We start from the raw sequence: 17,561 nt of genomic DNA on the forward strand, positions 1-17,561 counted from the left end.
AGGACAAATGGTCCATCAGCAATTACAGGGCCACCTAATCACCCTCAGGCGCTGGCATGAGAAGACCACGAGTCGCTGCCCCCATGTACTAATGGGGCTGACAGCCACCAGAAACTGCTTGGACAGCTGGGACTGTCATTTCAGTAACTCTGTGTCCTCTAACTCACAAATCACTCCTAATGGGGATGACTAGGAGCCCCTCTGCTTGGACACACCATATGCTACATGTTATATATTCCTGAGGAAATATCCCAAGGACATAGTGTATATACAGGGTTCCCCATCTTTGCTGAGTTAAAGATCCTTCATCACTTTGCAAGATAGTGCAGACTTCTCCAGAGTAAGTGGAAATGTTGACCATTTTTAGGAACTGTGAATGGGTGAACTGGTGAGCAGAACTTTGCATGAGTTGTGTGCTCAAATCTCTTTAACTAGAGGATGGAAAGTGTGGAGGAAAGGGAGAAAGGATTGTCCGTGGAGATGGGTTCATGCACCAGCTGCCATTCCAGCTTATGAGGCTGCAGACACAGTCTAGTTTGGGCTTTCCTTCACTTGAAAAATGGTATGGCCAAGTGAAGGTCCTTTGATTATGAGAGTGCAGAAGTGCTGTGATAGCTGTGGTTGTTGAGAAGGTTTAGCTCCCACGTCTGCAATGAAAGAACAGCCTTATGCATACCAGTCTCTCCATGCACAGGGGCAATCTGCTCCAGCCATACCTGAAGGCTAGTTATGGGAGAGACGGGTGAGTTGGGTCCACAGGGCAGCCTTAGGGCTGACATGCAGCCATAGTGGGGCTGTGGTACCCTGGGAGGCATGAATTCATTCCTGCATGAGTGTTGAGGGATGTAGAGCATTAGTCATCTCGTGAATGCATGTATGGCTGTATGTCCCCTGGCTACTGACTGCTGCGGAGATGGAGGCCAGCTCCTCAGCAGTGCCAGCCTGCCTGACCCTGCTTACTGCAGTGGCGTTTCATCAACTTATCCTGCTTGCACATCTCACCTCGGGGCTGTAAACACAAACTCCTGATCTGTGGCAAAGGCCTGTTCAGGTTTGAGCTTAGCACATAAAAAGCCCCAAGTTTATTTTCTCTTTGTGTTTCCACAATGGTGGTTAAGAGCAGCAGTGATGCCCTTTGGGACTGGCATTTCTGATAATATTACGACTGGCAGTGTGAAGGGCCCAAGGCAAGGAAAAGGCCTTTCAGGCCCTGCAGACAGTTAAGAAGTGCCAAAAAATGCCTCCCTGCTCATTATTGTTAACGATGGAGATCTGCTCTGACACAGTGTGTGTCTGTTGGGCCCATGTCTCCCATGAGGCATCCCCATTTCAGAAGCTGTAGCACCTCTTGCTCATAGGGATGTTCCTTCTCATTTACACCAGCAGAGAAGCTCTCTTCTGAGTCAAAGCTCCTGGTTTGAGTCATGGAGATCCAATGAAAAGTGCTGGAAGCAGCAGTGAAATGGATTGCAAGGATCTAGGTAAAAAACTCCACTCCTGACCACCACATGGAGGTGTGGATGGTTTCAGCTCCTCTTTCTCCTTCTGTCCCCACAGCTTTCCTGCTCTGAGGAGGGCCAGGGCTCAACACCATCACCCAGGAGGCAGGAGGAGCTGAGAAACCCAGTTGCTGGCCCCTGCTGGCTCTGGGACAATGTGTTCCCAGAGCAGGTGCCACCTGGAGCTGTTTCCTCCCAAAGCTCTGCAGCATCCACCACCTGCACTGAGGGGCCACAGCAAATGTGATAAAAGAGATGATTCCTGCACGCCACAGGGCACATGCACTCGATTCCCCCATTAGCCTCAGGAAAGTCAAGCCCATGTCTCCTGCGTCCCAGGCACATAGGAGAGAGCGAGTCCTCGTCTGTATTTTATCCCATGACAAAGCTCATGGCGGTGTCTTCCACAGGCAATGCCCCAGTGGTTGGAGACGGCTGGGGCTCTCTCCCATGGCTTTCCTGCTCAGCAGGGCCTGGCTCGGTCACCAGCTTGGGGTTTGCTTGCAAACAGAGCCCCCTTGCATGGAAGAGGCCATGCATAGGGGCTTGTAGGGGTCACCCAGGCAGAGTCACACTCAGGACAATGGCAGGGAAAGATGGCCAGTGATGTCATGGGTAGAGGGCAATGTCAAGTGATGATGTCATGGGGGGAACATATAGAAGGTGCCTGAGTAAGCATATTGCTGAAAGCAGCATCCCAAAGACATGTGAGCTGCAGAGAGAGAGGCAAATGCATGAAATCCCCAGGCTGTGACATCAATGAAGAACACACACATCAAGGTGCCCATCTGGGCTTTCTACTCTGAGCAGAGCTGAAAGAGAGAACACAAAACTGCATTCAAAGTTTCCAAGACTGAATGCAGAAGGAACAACCCTACTCCTTTGTTCATCATAAATTCCTGTTTTTATTTTTCAGGTGGGAAATTGAGGCAGATACTAGCTTAATTACCTGCCTACAATGCACAATTTCAGTCCCCTAAAACTCCTGCCTCCTTTTTAACTGTAAGAGTATTCTCTCTGTAGAAGATTTAAAAACCCTGGACCTTTGTAAGACAACATTTGAGATTAATAAGAAAAAAAAAGACAGTAAGAAAGAGAAGTTTTCCCCGAGTTGATGGTTTAAATCAAGAGCCAGGAGGTTGTCTGTCCAGGGGTAGCTCTGTGAGGGACTAAGAACCCAGGAAAGCACAGCCAGAGCAATGCCACATTGCAAGAACATCTCAGCCCCAAACACGATGGACTTGTGCAGTCAAAAAGGCAAAGGTTAGTTCTTTGGGTCTTTCAGTCACTGGGATATTTCAGCTCAGAGAGGTTTTTAATACTTAGTTCTGGTTCAGAATGAAAAGTTGACACTTCTGGTGATCAGATGTACAAAATACTTCAGTAAAGGAGGAGAGGCAGGTGCCATGTCTGTGTCCTGGGGAAGGTTCCGATTTTGTTCTGAGCTACAGAGACTGGGAATGGGTGATTATTTATTTGGGGAGTGCAAAACCGGATGGAAAAACTCCTTTGGTGTCAGGTGGCACTAATCCCAATGACCGTTCCCTCCAAAGAGATTTGCACCACAGTTGCCCCCCTTGAACAAAGGCATTTACGTTCCTGTGTCCCAGTGCCTGTAGAGCATTTAGCATAGTACAGCCCGTAGGCAGGGCCATGGATGCTATGACAGCAGAAAGCCCTGCACCGCAGTGCTGTCAGCCTGCAGCTTTCCAGTGTCACACTGTGCTGGGAAGCTGCTCTGCTCAGTTGCTTCCCTGGAGCAGACCAGGACCCCCTTAACTATGTGCTGGATCAAGAGGTCCCCATTGGTAGTGCAAATGCGCCATTCCCAGTTGGGAGGTCTCTGACTTCCCAAATTTGTCTCTCTTAGTTTTGGCTGGACACCTAAGCCAACTAGCAGGCTTGTTTCTGTGATGGAGACAGTATGCTGAGTCCAGTTTTTAGTGTGGAAATGCAGGAGAACACATATGAAACATGCTTTCTGAAGGCATATGCTCCTTTGGGAAAGGTGTGCTGCCTCTAGGACTCCTCCTGCCTGGAACAGGGTATTTGCAATACACTCTCACTGGGAACATGTGAGAATGCTCGTTAATTCAGCATTTTATGTGAGATAATATTCATGCGTGCTTTCCCATGGCATTTAACCACTGCAGTGGTTGCAAGGGGCTTTGGCTGATAGCTCTAAAACAGGTGGCTGAGAGCTGAGTGACTTTTATGACCTGAAAAGCTGAAATTGTGCCGAAATTTGCTCTCAGGAGTGTTATATGGCTGTCATGAAATGCAATTTGTACGTTATAGGATGGAAGACAGTGAGACATGTGTCTTGCTCCTGAAATAGGTCTGACAGTCCATCAGCCTGCTGACAACAAGTAAGCTTGGGTCATGCCTCAACTTCTGAAGTCATTTTAGCATTCACTCTGTAGATGTGAAAACAAAACTCCTGTGTAAGTATGCAAAGACCCAAATTAAAGCCTGCAGACTGCCAGTCCTGTGCAGGCTGAAGGTGGGGCATCTGTTAAACAAACCCCTGTGGGAGACAAGGATCATGCCAGTGTTTCCTACCGCTCCCAAGTGTCTGGCTTCCAGCTGCCTGTGGGGTTGTGCCCAGAGGGATCCGCTGCCTTCAAACAAAACTCAGTGTGGGACTTCCCAGGTGCAAAACTGGCAGATGGAAAGGTAAAGGGAGGAGTTGTGTGTTAAGTATGCCTCCGCTTTGGAAGAGAAAACAACTGAGATGGGCTCTGTGTTCCCTCTTACACTGGTAAGAAACTGCCTTGATCTGAACCAGTGTAACAGAAAACACAGTGCTGGTCTCACAGGTTGGCAGAAGTCTTGCTGCCCATTCCTTGTGACTGCAGCGTGGGAGGTAGATGTCAAGTGTGAGCAGGCTGCACCGTGGGCACAAGGAAACCATGGTTGGTCCCAGCAGGAGTTACAGGTGTCTCCCCTCTGCCTTCACCACCCCACTCTGTCACAGCTTTCCTGCTCCAGACAGAGCAGCACCCCAGAAAATCCAGCAGCCAACAGTGACTGCTGGAGATCTCTCACCCTCTCAGACCTGCCAGTCCCCATGTCTGCGAAGTCCCTCTTTGGAGGAACAGGAGGAAAATCCCCTGTATATGCAGTTTATTTTGGAGCTTGGGAGTGAAATCCTTGTGATGCTGTGTTGCCTGGCAACAGGCCGGGAGCGATGAAGCACAGGGCAAGTCTTCTCCGGGGCGGTTTTGGAGAGGAGCATCTCCAGCCACAGTGCCTGCATGTGTGTGCACATAGCAGAGGGAAGGGGAGCATGGTCCAACAGAGACGGACATGTCTTGGAGCAAAGGTACAGACACAAAAACGTGAGAAGAACCAAGAGGGAGATGAAGTCTAACTAAGGGTAGAGGAAAAGAGAATTCAGAGAGGAAGAGAAGGAAGGGGACCCCAGGGAAGACATCTGGGTACTCACTGAGCTGCAAGGGCTCTCGGCTGTTGCCTCCCAGGGACAGCTGCAGTCTCTCTTCAGATGTGTCCTAGCTTTGTCCCAAAGAACTGCAGGAAAATGCAGTTTTCCTCTGAGCATCAGTAGTGCTTCTTCACCTCTAAGGGATTCACATCTTGCTGCCCTCACAACTCCCAGAGACTTCAGACAAGTTTCAAAGTCAATTGCACTGATTTGGGGTAAGGGACTTTTTTTCTGAGCAAGGAGCATCCACACAAGGCTTCACTGGGAATAACACCACCTTTGGGACAAATCCCCAAAGCGATCCCACCCTCAGTTCAGCTGTCCCAAGGGGACCACAGTTAGGCTAAGGGGTCAGGCTTGGCCAGCACAAGGGGTGTGAGTCTAATCTTCATTTCCTTTACTTTTAACTGCTTGGAAATAGAAAAGGAAGGAAGGAAGGAAGGAAGGAAGGAAGGAAGGGAGGGAGGGAGGGAGGGAGGGAGGGAGGGATAAGGTAAATGGACAAGGAAAGCAATTGGTTTCCATCCATGCTAAATGCTTTTGGTCTGGTTAATCCCTCTAAAAGCCACAGGTCTTCCTGCACCTCTGTCCTCCCATTTGCATCCACAAAAACTTTTGGGGATCCCTTTCCCCACATCAACATGCAGACCGGAGGGGACTCCCTGCCTGGAGCAGAGCTATGGCTCAGGGAGGGATGGCAGGGAGAGGGTACAGTCAGCCCTCAGGGAAGATCGCTGGGGAAGGCCACCGTGCCAACTGAAGTGACACTTGATCCTTTCTCACTGAGAAATCCCAGCCTGTTGGTAGGTCACTCATTCACTGTTGCCGATCCCTCCCCAGGGGATGTCTGTAATCCCCCTTACCTGGAGCATGGCACCATGAGTCCTGGCTGCAGACCTCTGCCCCAGACATCCCAAAGAAATTTTTTGAAGTGCTGTTTTGTCCCATGCATGAGGTTTCCCCACCTCCCTCTGCTTGCATTTCAGCTGTTTTTCAGCACTGAATCAGACAGGGAGCCTGACAGCTCAGCCCTACACATCAGTCCCCTGATGCCACACAAGACTGCCCCTGTACAGAACACATTGCAAAAAGGACGTCAGCCGTCCCTTTGGCCACCCTCTGACTTTCCCTTTTGCTTTTTTAGAGTAACCACACTATTTCACAGTGTCCTTAGGAGGAGGCATTCATCCATGTTGCCTCTGGGACACATAAAACAAGGTATCTTGTTCGTGCTCATACAGTGAGGGAGTAGTAGGGTTGCGATAGACTGTGGTTTCTCTGTGCTCAGCTCTAAAGTCTTAATAATTAAGATAAACCTTTTAGCTCGGTTCTTTCCATCTTGATGCTTTTCCACCCAGCCTGACTGAAAACAGCGCTGTAACAGGACTTCAACCTGGCAAGAAAGCCCAAATCCCAATTTGGAAAGATGAGCAAAAATATTTTTTCTAAGTACAGCTGTTTCTGAGATGTTCAGGATAAAGTTTTGTTTTAGCTGTACCTTTCTTGTCATTTCTAATATGAGGCAATACTAAATTTAAACTGATAAGAACTGCAACACTTATCAGAACAAAGTCTATTACAATCTTCTATCATGAGTATTGAGGGAAAAAATCAATCTCTCTCGGCAGAACATTTCCATTTTGTACCGTAAGTGTTTTCTGAGAAAATTAATCTATTGCTTTCTCTGTAAAAATTAAGGTTCAGCACAGCACCTGAGAGAGTAAGGGGAGGCAGCATTTCTTGGGCTGGTGCTTGCAGGGTGAAGCAGCTGTAAGACCAGGACGTACACTGGTCACACTGAGTTTGCCTGTGTCAGCTGTGTTGCTAACCACATCTGTCCTTGCCATAGCCTGAGCTTCCAAAGGAAAACAACTTTTTTTAAAAAACAATACCCAGAAAACTTGACAGAGAGGAGGGTTACAGTATGTTCCCTGTGCAGGGTGGAGAGGAGCTATGAATCCTATCTCAGCCACCTTCGTGTTGGGCTGCTGTCCCTCTCACTCCACTGCCTTTTTCTCAGGCAAAAAAGTCTTTTCTCAGGAAGAGCTATCTATAATTGAAGCAATAGCTGAAACATCTGATTTTCCACCAGCCAGCACCTCCTGCTGCAGCTAGCACCAGCCTAAAATGAGTGCAAAGACATAACACTTGAGTAGCATGTTACATTTGCTTTATGCTGGTGCCAGCTGCTGCAGAAGGTAATAGAAAGTGAGTTGAAGCTAGCACAAGAGCTTTTGGAAAGCTATTGACATAAATTTAGGCCATATCTCATATGTACTGGCATGGATATAGGGGTGCAAGGTTTCTCAGTGCGTGCCCATTTTTCTTCACCAAGGTGCTTCAAATTATTTCCATTCAGGTTCCAAACTGATGTTTTCTGTGCTCACCAAATCCATTGAGGGGAAATGTTTCGATCTAAAGAAAGTCCATAGGGAAAATTAACTTTTCCAAGGAAACTGCAGGGAGACAAGAGAACAAAGCAACTGGAAGGGGAAGCATAAAGCATTCCAGCAACACTGCTCAGTACAAACCTTCTCTGGGAGGAAAAGGCAGTTTCCTTTATGAATGGAAAATAGGAATGGCCACACCACTCAGCCTTCCTGTGGGATGTGCAGGCAGGGGCTTGCAGGGAGGAGCAGCAGCCCAGGTGAACAGGACCTCTGGGCTGTGCTGTCCTGGGACCCAGCAAACCCTGGCTGGGTCAGTGGTGGGTGCTGACACCAGGGTCTCGCTGGTGTCTGCCACGCTCCCACAGGCTGCCGTTTTACCCTGAACTCCCAGTTCCTGGAAACTTCATCTTTCTCTTTGCTTTCTTTGGAGTTTCTGGCCCTCATTTGCAAACCAAAAGGCTATAGGAGATGACCTGAGGCTAGGCTAAAAAACAGGCATGTTGGTGTGGTTGCACATTTGGCTGTGATTTTCCAAAGCCAGCAGCTAGCCATATTGGGCTCGCAGATATCAGTGATGCATTTTGTTTTGTTTCTTTAATTGAATAAAAGCAAATCCCACTGCTGCCTTCCCTGGGGGCCCCAGTGAAAGTGTACTGCAATGCCTAAATAACCCACAGCTCAAGCTAAATCCAGACCTTCACATCTTCTTGGGTCCTCTTCAAAGGAGGACACAGCACAACACTGCCCACGCTGAAGTGAAGTGACCTGTATTTCTGCTATCTCCTTCCTCCAGTCTCTGTTACCCAGAGCAGGGGCCACTTTTCTTCCACAGTTGGAGAGGACAAAGCACTTTGTAGATGTAATCATAAGGGACAGCCTCCAGAGGCAAGCCCAGGAGCAAAGACAGAGCTGGATGCCTGTGTACCCACGGAACCTGCACCTAGGGTGCCTCAGCCAGCAACCTCCCAGGAGAAGCAACAAGCTTCCCAGCCCACTGTCCTAGCTTCTGGCTGTGAAGTTGTTTTCCAGACCATCAACATAACGATTATTCCAGCAATGGCTGCCGAGTTCTGCAGAGAAAACTGAACCAAAAAGTTGGTGATGCCCAGAGATTTAATCATAGAAACACTGGTTGCAAGGGAGCTCTGGAGATCATCTAGTCCAACCTCCCCTCACACTGCAAGCCATCCACACCTTGGAACCAGCAGGCAAAGCAAGGGACACTCCTGATCCAAGGGGATTCTTGTTTTCCCACTCTCAGGTAGGTGCTGGTTGGCATGCCATTGCTTTCTCTTCCAGCACAAGCCCTGTACCCCTTCCCCACATTGCCATGTCGACACTTTCCCCCCGCCAGCAACAGAAGGGAGGACAGCCTGGTGTGAGCTTGGGACCAGCCAGCAGATCCACTGCTTCCCTGTCCTTGGAGTCAACCAACACCCTGGGGGAGGCTATTATCTCCTGGTGGTGGCATTCACATTTACATCCACAACTCTTCCGCAAGCACTTTCACCCCAGCGGAAAGAAGCAAAGCTCATCAAACTTTGTCTTCTTTTTTTCCTGTCTAGCCCTGCAGAACATCTCCCTGGGAAGCCAGTGTTTAAACATGCTCTAAAAAAAACCGATGCTGGCACCGGGCTGGGCAGCCTGGCTCTGCGGTGCCTCAGCTCCCTGCTCCTGGGGAGGAGGAGAGTAGAGTGCAGAAATAAGCAGGCAGAGGCCTGCAGCCTGGCCCGATCCACGAGCTCCCTCCAGCTCTGCACGCTCCCCTGCAGCAGCAGCGAGGGCAGGAAGGCGGCGAGGCGTTGCGGGGAGTGGAAGAGCTGTTTGCTTTATTATATCTAATTTGCAGTGGAAGTGCAGGGGTCAGGAGAAAGCTGTTTTTCATGCCAAGATGTCCTGATTAAGTCAAGCACTAATGATGACATCTTAAAGGGGCTGATGAGGGGTAAATCATCTCCCGGCACTGGAAGCTCTGGGGAAAAATTACCAAAAAATGCCCTGGTTAGGGGTCAGCATCAGCCGGGCACATGCACATCCCTCAGTCGCCAGCCTGTGGCCCCCAGGAAAGCGGAGCATTCCCTCACGACACAGGGGATGACAGCCTCTGTTGACATGGCAACGTGGGATGCTGCGGCGGGGATGGCCGGGCAGGAGTTTGCAATTGGCAGAACGGGGAAATGTTTGACAGATTAAAAAAATACCAACCGCACACACTCTCCCTCTCTCACTCACTCACTCCACCTTGTGCTGCCAAGTTGAATAACGATGTTATTGTGGTGGGAGAAAAACAGCATAATCTGTACCCTGGCTGTCAGGGAGAGGGAAGAAAGAGGGTTTAACCACTTTTCTTCTTGATATCTCCCTATTTTCTTCCCAACTTCTCTCCCTGGGGAGTCAAAACCAGGTGGTGGACAGGGATCTGGGGTGCAAGCAGGAGACCCAGGCTCTGTTTGTGCCATGATATCCCACAAATCTCATTACCATCTGGACTGCTTTACCCTCCCCATTACAGGACGGAGAGGGTGACTCTGAATTACATTTTTTTAAAAATGGTTCAAGATCCTGGGCTTTTCAAGCATTAGGTAATTCTTGTTCACTATTAGAAATCATGCAGAATGTTCCCTAAGGAACAAAGAGGAGTGAAGAGGTAGAGGGGTTAAAAAAGCAGGTCTGTCTGCATGGCCAAAACCTTCACTGCTTCCACACAGGATCTCTGAGATGCTGGAGAAGACACCAGGACTCCCCACACAAATGGCAACCACAGCAGTCCCTGTTCCCACCCTGGAGGCGACCTCCCAACCCAAAGGTGTTTGTCCATGCACCCGCAGCAGGCAGGCATGCGTTACTCTCATGCACGTAATTTGGGACAGTGTGACACACCACACAGTTTCACACAGTTTTGGATAATGCCAGGCTACATATTCTGCTGCTTTTTGTCTGGGTATGTCAAGGGGACATTTCAACCTGGTTCTGGTTTCTCCCTGGCCAGGACTGCAGATTGGTCCAGGTTGCACTTCAGGTCTCTTGCAAGGGTTCACTGAGGTTTCCCTCCAGCCTCTGAGCAGCATCCAGCTCTGGCAATGGTTCTGTGAGACTTCTACTTTACACCAGCGCTTTGTGTGCTGCTCCTTCCCAAACCACAGACAACAGCATGAAGCAAGACATGATGAGAAGAAAAGTCACCTGTGACACCTAAAATGGCCCTACCATCAGTACACACACCCCTGGAGAGTTTTGCCTTATGAAGTTGCAGCTGTGTCAGGGCCCTGAGTGCACCACCAGGCCCCAATTGCCCCAACCAGCCCCACCTGGGATGTCCATCAACACCCACCCACCCATTGGGCCATGACTCCATTTAAGCTCAGGCCTACAGTACTACTCCTTGCTTTGGGCTATGCTGTAGCTGTCTCTGGATCTGTCTCTTAAGAGGGCTCTCATGTATTTTGCAGCCTTGTCTCTGGGTGGGCTGCCTGGATCTGATCTGTTGCCTTGTGTGGGAGGCTGCCCTACCTTGTTCAAGTACAGTGGGGCTGCACCCTGGTTGGTAAGGGCACTGCCTGTGCTGTGGTCACTTTAGGCTCCTGGTTTGCTTCCCCTCATGGAGCAGCCCTGCTCTTGTTGCTTCCCCAGCACTCAGTGGGAGTGGCCCTCTGAGGACCCTTCTGTAGCTCATATCTGAGGAGGAAGGCAGATAGCAGATGTACTCCTGGAAAGAAGGTACCAGTTGAGTCCCCTACACTGCAATTTCTCTTGTAATACTTCCCAGCCGGGCAGAGCCTTCTGTGGGACTGGGCAGAGCAGGAGCCAGTTCCTGCTCCTAAGCAGCCTTCAAGGTAATAAGTGAAGATCTTTCCCTTGGCAAGAGGGACACGAAAAGAGGAGTGTCTCAAGGTCACCTAGGAGGTCTGTGTCAGAGATCAGTGTTTTGTAACTAAAATACAACTTGAACTTAAGGTAGGCTTTTAAGCTGTAATATCTTGCATTCAGACATGGCTGGGCATGATCCTGAATAGGTGGGTAGACAGTTGTGTCCCTTTTTCACAGGTGGGAAAAGGCAGAAGGACTGGTCAGTGGGAAGCATGCAGCACAGGTCCCACATCTCCTGAGCTGCCTCGCTTGCACCTTCTGCACATGTAGGAGCACAATAGCTTTGCAAGACTAGTTGGTGTCTGGCTATCTGCATCTGTGTGGACAGACAGGACCCTAGCATGGTTGGGGGCATGTTTTGGTGCCAGCAGCAGATGGAGATGTGTTGGCACTCACCAGGGACTGATCTTTTGAATCCCTTCCTAGTGCTCTGCTGGCACACAACCTTTCCTCCTGCACTTTGCAGACAGGCTGAGCACAAACCCCAGTGGATTTCCCCGAAGACAGGTCATGTGGCTTTGTGTGAGTGCTCAAGCCTGGTGCGCAGCATCCAGTGATGGTAGAGGAAGGAACCCCCCTTCTCTGGAGGGGAGCAGAGGGGGGTGGGGCTGCTGTTTTCCTATACTGCTACCACATATTCAGGGAAGAGAAATCCACTCCAGCAGTTTGTCACTGTGCCAGGACCAATAGTGGGTGGCAGAGGGAATCTCTTTGCAGGGGGAAGAACTGCTGAGCCCAGCCAGCTCCTGACAGGGATCCTCTACAGAGTCCCAGTGAGCAGCATCCTACCTCCCCCCCATCCTCCCCAGAGGAGCCTTTTGAGTTTCCACTCTCCTGTTGTTTTGTGTCCCCCAGCACAGCCACCTCCCTCTCCTGCATTTCGTCTGCCTCACTCCACACTGCTCTGCAGCTTTCTCTGCTCAAAATAATTTCTGCTCAGGGAATTCCTCTCCTTCCCTCTCTGCTCTCCTGCAGTATTTCTCCTTGGCCTTTGCCCTAGGAGATGTAGTTGAGCATTAGCCCAAACATCATCTCTCACTGGTGATCTGTAGCAGACTAGATGACTTTAAAGCCCTCCTGCAAAAACATTTTGTTGCAAAACCAGAGCATTAGAGAGGAAGGCTTTGCTCTCCAGGTGGGGTGTTTGCTGAGGAATTACTCTAAGCACTCATTATCTTAGTAAAGTGCTGTGTTCACTCAGGGCACTCCCAGCCTGAGTAGGAACAAAATCTGAGCCTCGGAGCAGCAGCCTCGGTGCTGCTGCCAGCATCCATCTTCTCTCCAGCCACAGGGAGGTGGCAGCCTCCAGCAGCAAACCATGCCCACCTGTGATACTGTAGGGACCCCCTGTATCCACCCCACAGACTGCAGTAAAATCATCTGTGATTATTCATCTGTAGTTCACAATCAACATATTTACTGATTGGTAGGTTCTCTGTTTCTGGAAGGTCTCACAGGTTGGACTTGGTTCATCCTTGCAGCAGAGCTGTGGGGTAGAGTGCTCTGGACCTTGCTGAGGGACCCAATGTCAGCAGTGCAACCAGATGCCCTCAGAGGTAGGGGTCTAAGGCACTGCAGAGCCTGTTTTTTCAGTCCCTGCTGTAATTAGGTACTGTTTCTTGCTTCTGCCTTTTATTTTAGCCTTCTTCCTTCAGCAGTGACTTGCTGAGTTTTGTGACTCCTCTGCAAAGTTTTAAGGGGACCTGAGCAATTACTGCCCCATAGCAAATGTGTTAGGTTTTGCCTATTGATCTGGACCTAATACTTGACGAGCCCTAAAGGCAGAATGGTTGCCAGGGTGCTGTGCATGCTGTAAAGTGTCTGTGTATGTGCTGCAGCTGCTGATGAGAAATTTCTTGAGGTAAGAGAAGGAAGCTGTTTGTATAACCTTTCTTTTAAAATACTACAGCAGTCTAACACAAGCTTGTGATGAGGGTAGAGTAGCTATTTTTAGCAAAATGCTTCATGTGAGTCAAAACTTTCCCCTTTGCCTGTGTCTTCAAAGCACTTCTTTCAATCTGAAGAAACAAGGCTAATAAGCCTCTGTTGCTTTTCAGTTCTCCTGGCAGTGAGTCTACAGTCTCTTAGATACTGCTGCAAATTTGGGTGTGGTGTTCCAGCTACAGCCTGCACTGCTCTGTCACAGTGCTAGGTAATAAAATGAAGTGATATAAAATTATCATGGATATAAGAAAGCTGGCAAACCCTGTATGTGGTGGTTCCTTGAAAATGGGCTGGGATGTATTAGCAACTCTCTTCAGGGTTTTTATGGAGAATGACCTGGATTAGCTTAACGTATTACAAAGGAAGGTGATGCTAAAACTGTAGCTGCCATGAAGATGTGGGCTGTGGCAGGGGAGTTAGGAGGGTGGTAGCCTTATGCCTTTTGTGGTATGCTCTCACCCAGCTAGGATAATGCACAGAGGGGGCTGAGGGTGCCATCCACCCAGTTGGTGCTCCCAGCTGAGAAGGAAAACTGGGTTAGTAAAGGGCCATGATCTTAAATGTATTGGGTAACACTTGAGGATTGTTTGTCTTTTTTCTCTAAAAGATACTTCCCCTCAGATGACTGGCAAAGCCAGCTCCCGAGGGAGAGCAGTCCTGTCTAACCCAGTTTTATACCATGCACTTAATGCAATGAATCTCCTCACTTTTCTTAAAGATCTTCACTTACAAGATCCCTTGGCACCCTTTTTAAAAAAGAAGCCTTGCTGACATGTCTTTATTGGGCTGCTCTTAAACTTGGCACAGGTAAGAGCTGTTATGCAGTTTGCATTCAGTTAGTAAATACTAATGCTGACTTTAAGGTGAGCAGTGTGTTCCTATGTTGTTAGTGTTTAGCTAGTCTGGTATAAGAAATGGCTTATAATGCCTCAACTTTTGATAAGGATTCAAGGTTTGAGCTTTTGGAGTTTGAGGCCAGAAGGGATAATTTGGTAAGTTGTTCTATCTAGTGTGTCCTGAAGTTTCAGCTGGTTAACACTCCTCAGTTGATGAGCCCAATAACTTTAGCTGGATGAAGGCAGAGTAGGTGTTTGGCAAAGCCAGCTTGTTAGAAGGGCTGTATTTTGATTTGCAAACCTCTTGTAAACAGAAGCTCCTATGCAACCAGACAGACAAGGAATGCAGTTTCAGGGAATGCAATACTTAATTACCCTTGCCATTAAAAATGCTGGGTTTGTGACTTTTCTTTGCTAATTTCAAACTCTGAAGGTCACTTTTATTTCTGATAGAACTGTGGCAAGTGAGTCTTGTTTCTCACCCTCTTCCTCCCTGCCCATGGCTAAACTAAATCAGCTTTCTGCTGAATTGAGTGCTTTGTTTTAATGGTGAGCACCTGTGGTCTCCTAACATGGGTGCAAGGTGTGGGAGTCACTTAGCTGTGAGAGCAGGTCTATAACTCATGGGAGTGTTTATTTGGCATTTAAGTTCTCCTCATTGGTAGCTGATAAGGATGTTTTGTGTTGGACTCAAGTCCAAGGGATTACAAATGATCCTGTGGAAGACCTAAGGTGAATGCCAAGCAGTCTGTGCTGTCAGTGTGATGGGATATTACAAATGCAGCTTATCCTCACTCCAAGACTCTGTCTGGTCCTAATTGGTCAGGTAAGCACAAAGGTGTGGAGGAAATTTGGCTAAAGCTCTAACTGGAAGGCAGGTGCAACTCTCAATGCTGCCGCAGAATCAGGTCCTTACTGGTAGCAATCCTGTGCCCTGTTTGCCATGTCTCAGCTTGAGGGTGCCAGGGAGGTGTTCAAAGGTTTCTTGGCCCCTCTTTGCAACACACACTTCTGCATCTGCAGAAACCAGTGTTACTTGGACCTAATCAAAAACTCACTGCACCAAAAAAAAAAAAGTGGGGCTTGGCTGGTGAGATATGGTGTTGTGACACTTTCCATGGAAATATATATAATGAAGGCAATTTATGCACCTCTATCATACCTGGTAATGTATATACACACTTAACATGGGAGAAATTGCCTGCTCCATGGGGATTGAGGTCTGTTTGGCAAAGTAAGTGCTCTGCCATCAAATGAAGAGATCAGCTACACTTCCTGGAGCCAGCAAGCCTCTTATATTTAACCAAGTAGTTTTCACACTGGGAGAGTAAGTACACTCTTTATATCTCATTTCTGTGCTGGGTGCCATGTTGCACTGCAATTGTGACAGAGGTGATACGTTCCCCATTAACGCCTTTACAGGCTGCTTAGGACATATCTGAGGCTCCTGGAGGGTAGGGGAGAGGAGAGGGAGGCAAAAGCAACTGCAGAGCTTGGGGCATCCGGTCCTGGCTTATAACCAAGCTCTCCTCCCTTCCCTGGCTGGCTTTCTGACCTCCTTTCAGCCCCATAGGTAGTGGAGCAAGCAAAGAGTTGAGTTCACTCTTGGATGTTACGAGTGGGTGGAGAGGCTAAGCAAATGGAGGAAGAGATGCAACATCCCTGTCTAAGAAGTCTGGGACAGCTCTGGAGGCTGAACAAGTGCTGTCCTGCCCCTTGTAGGGCTTGGCTTTGACCAGCGTGGTCACCACTCTCTCTCAAGCCACCTAGTTCAGACTGGGAGTGACCTTGGTAGACCAAGACTGAACCAGAGCAAGCTGAGCAGGAAGCTCTAAGCTCTGCGGTTGCTCTCATGTCCTCCTTCTCCCCCACCCTCTGGTAGGTGTTGCTCCACTGATGTGTTGCCCTGTGCTTAGCAGGGTTGGGGATAGCACTGCTCCTCTAGGGAGCATTTGGGCTCTGCATGGGGGCTGCTTTCCCAAGAGCAGAAAGACATGAGGGATGTGATGCCTCAGCCTGGAAGAGGGGGTTTTCCAGGTCTGGGGCTGAGTGCTGTAGCAGGGAAGTGAGACCAGTTAAGGCATGGGGATGCTGAATCCCCTTCTCACCCCAGAGGTGAGTTGTCCCCTCAGGCAGGGCTTAGGCACACTGCTGTAAAAGCATAGGCAAAGGGGACCTCAAATGTCATGCTGCTCATTACTTCTCTGTACCCTGGGGGAAGGTGTAGTATCCAAAGTCTTCAATTAACATTAATCAACACCCCTTGTCCTCGTGGAGAGAGCCATGAGGGGAAGCTGACAGAGGAGCAGGAGCAGAGCTGGAGTGTACAGAGCAGCTGCTGCGGCTGCACAAGGGGCACTGAGCAGTGTGGGGCAAGGGCTTCGCAGCCCGCTCCCCCATCCCTGGGGCAGGCAGATGGTGAGGAAGTCCTGACTGTTGCAAGATTTCTACTGAGCTATTAACTCCCTTTCCATCCCTAGTAGAGTAGCCCTTGAAGTTACCTCCTGCCCTGCGGAGGGTCAAGGCTTCCCTGTCTCTCTTGCCTGTCTCAGTCCCATGGTATATCTGGCATGAACAGCTCTGTTTACAGGTGTGCACGGAGAGCTCAAAATGCTTTACAGGAGCAGACTTATAGCACCAGACCCTTCTAAAAAATAAGGGAGACTGAGGCATGTTATTATAGCAACATGTTCAATATGTTAGCAAGTCTGACCACCGAGAGTATAGACCTTGCAGGCTTTCCCCATCCTAAGCAGAGTTAGAGTGGCAGTAGTATTAAAAGCAGTGTTTTTAGAGGAGGGTAGGGAGAGTACATGGGGGTTAAACTTGTCACCTTTATAGCAATGGCAGTATGTGTGCCTGCTGAGGCCTAGGAAGGGGTGCGTATGCAGATGTGGAGAAGCAAGGTAGCAGAGTTTGGAAATTACTGTAAATGGGAGGCTGGCCAGATGCATGTTGCGAAGGACAGCATGTGTCCTGGCTCATAGGATAGCTATCTGAGAAATGGGATTTGGGGCATGGGGTGGAAAAAGGGGAAATGCTGGCAGCTTCATTTCAGGTTAATGAAAATATGATTAACAGTTGTAATTAACTGATGAAATGGTGGCTAGTACTCTGCCCCCTCCTGATGATTTATGAGGTGCAGAGACTGCCTGTGTCTATGGTTTCTGCTTACAGCAGCACTCTGCAGTGTCTCAAACTTTCTGCCTCTAACTTAGGCCTGGAGAGGGGTTTCTGTGGCTCTTGCTGCTGTGACTGGTGTGTGGAGCTCCTCTGCACCCCAAGGCTTCCTGACCCTGACCCCAGCCCTTCCTGGCTGGGAGGTTTAATAGCAGGGAAGGGAGTGCTGAGGCAGGAATTGAGAGGGAATGTTGATCTGTGACAGCAGCTGCTCAACAGCAAGGCTGAGAGATGCAGCCTTGACTGCAGCTCACAGAGGGCTGGGGGCTGAGCTGATCAGGCACCTGGATGAGATGGCATTTCCTGATGTCAGGGCTGCCTGTGGATCTTCTTGTGTGCCCTAGAACTGTAACACATGCCAAGCCTCAGAGACCAGAGGGACTTGGGGTGTGCTCACAGG

Source organism: Pygoscelis adeliae, unplaced genomic scaffold (assembly GCF_000699105.1).
Source record: "Pygoscelis adeliae isolate BGI_AS28 unplaced genomic scaffold, ASM69910v1 Scaffold79, whole genome shotgun sequence".
Lineage (NCBI taxonomy): Eukaryota > Metazoa > Chordata > Aves > Sphenisciformes > Spheniscidae > Pygoscelis > Pygoscelis adeliae.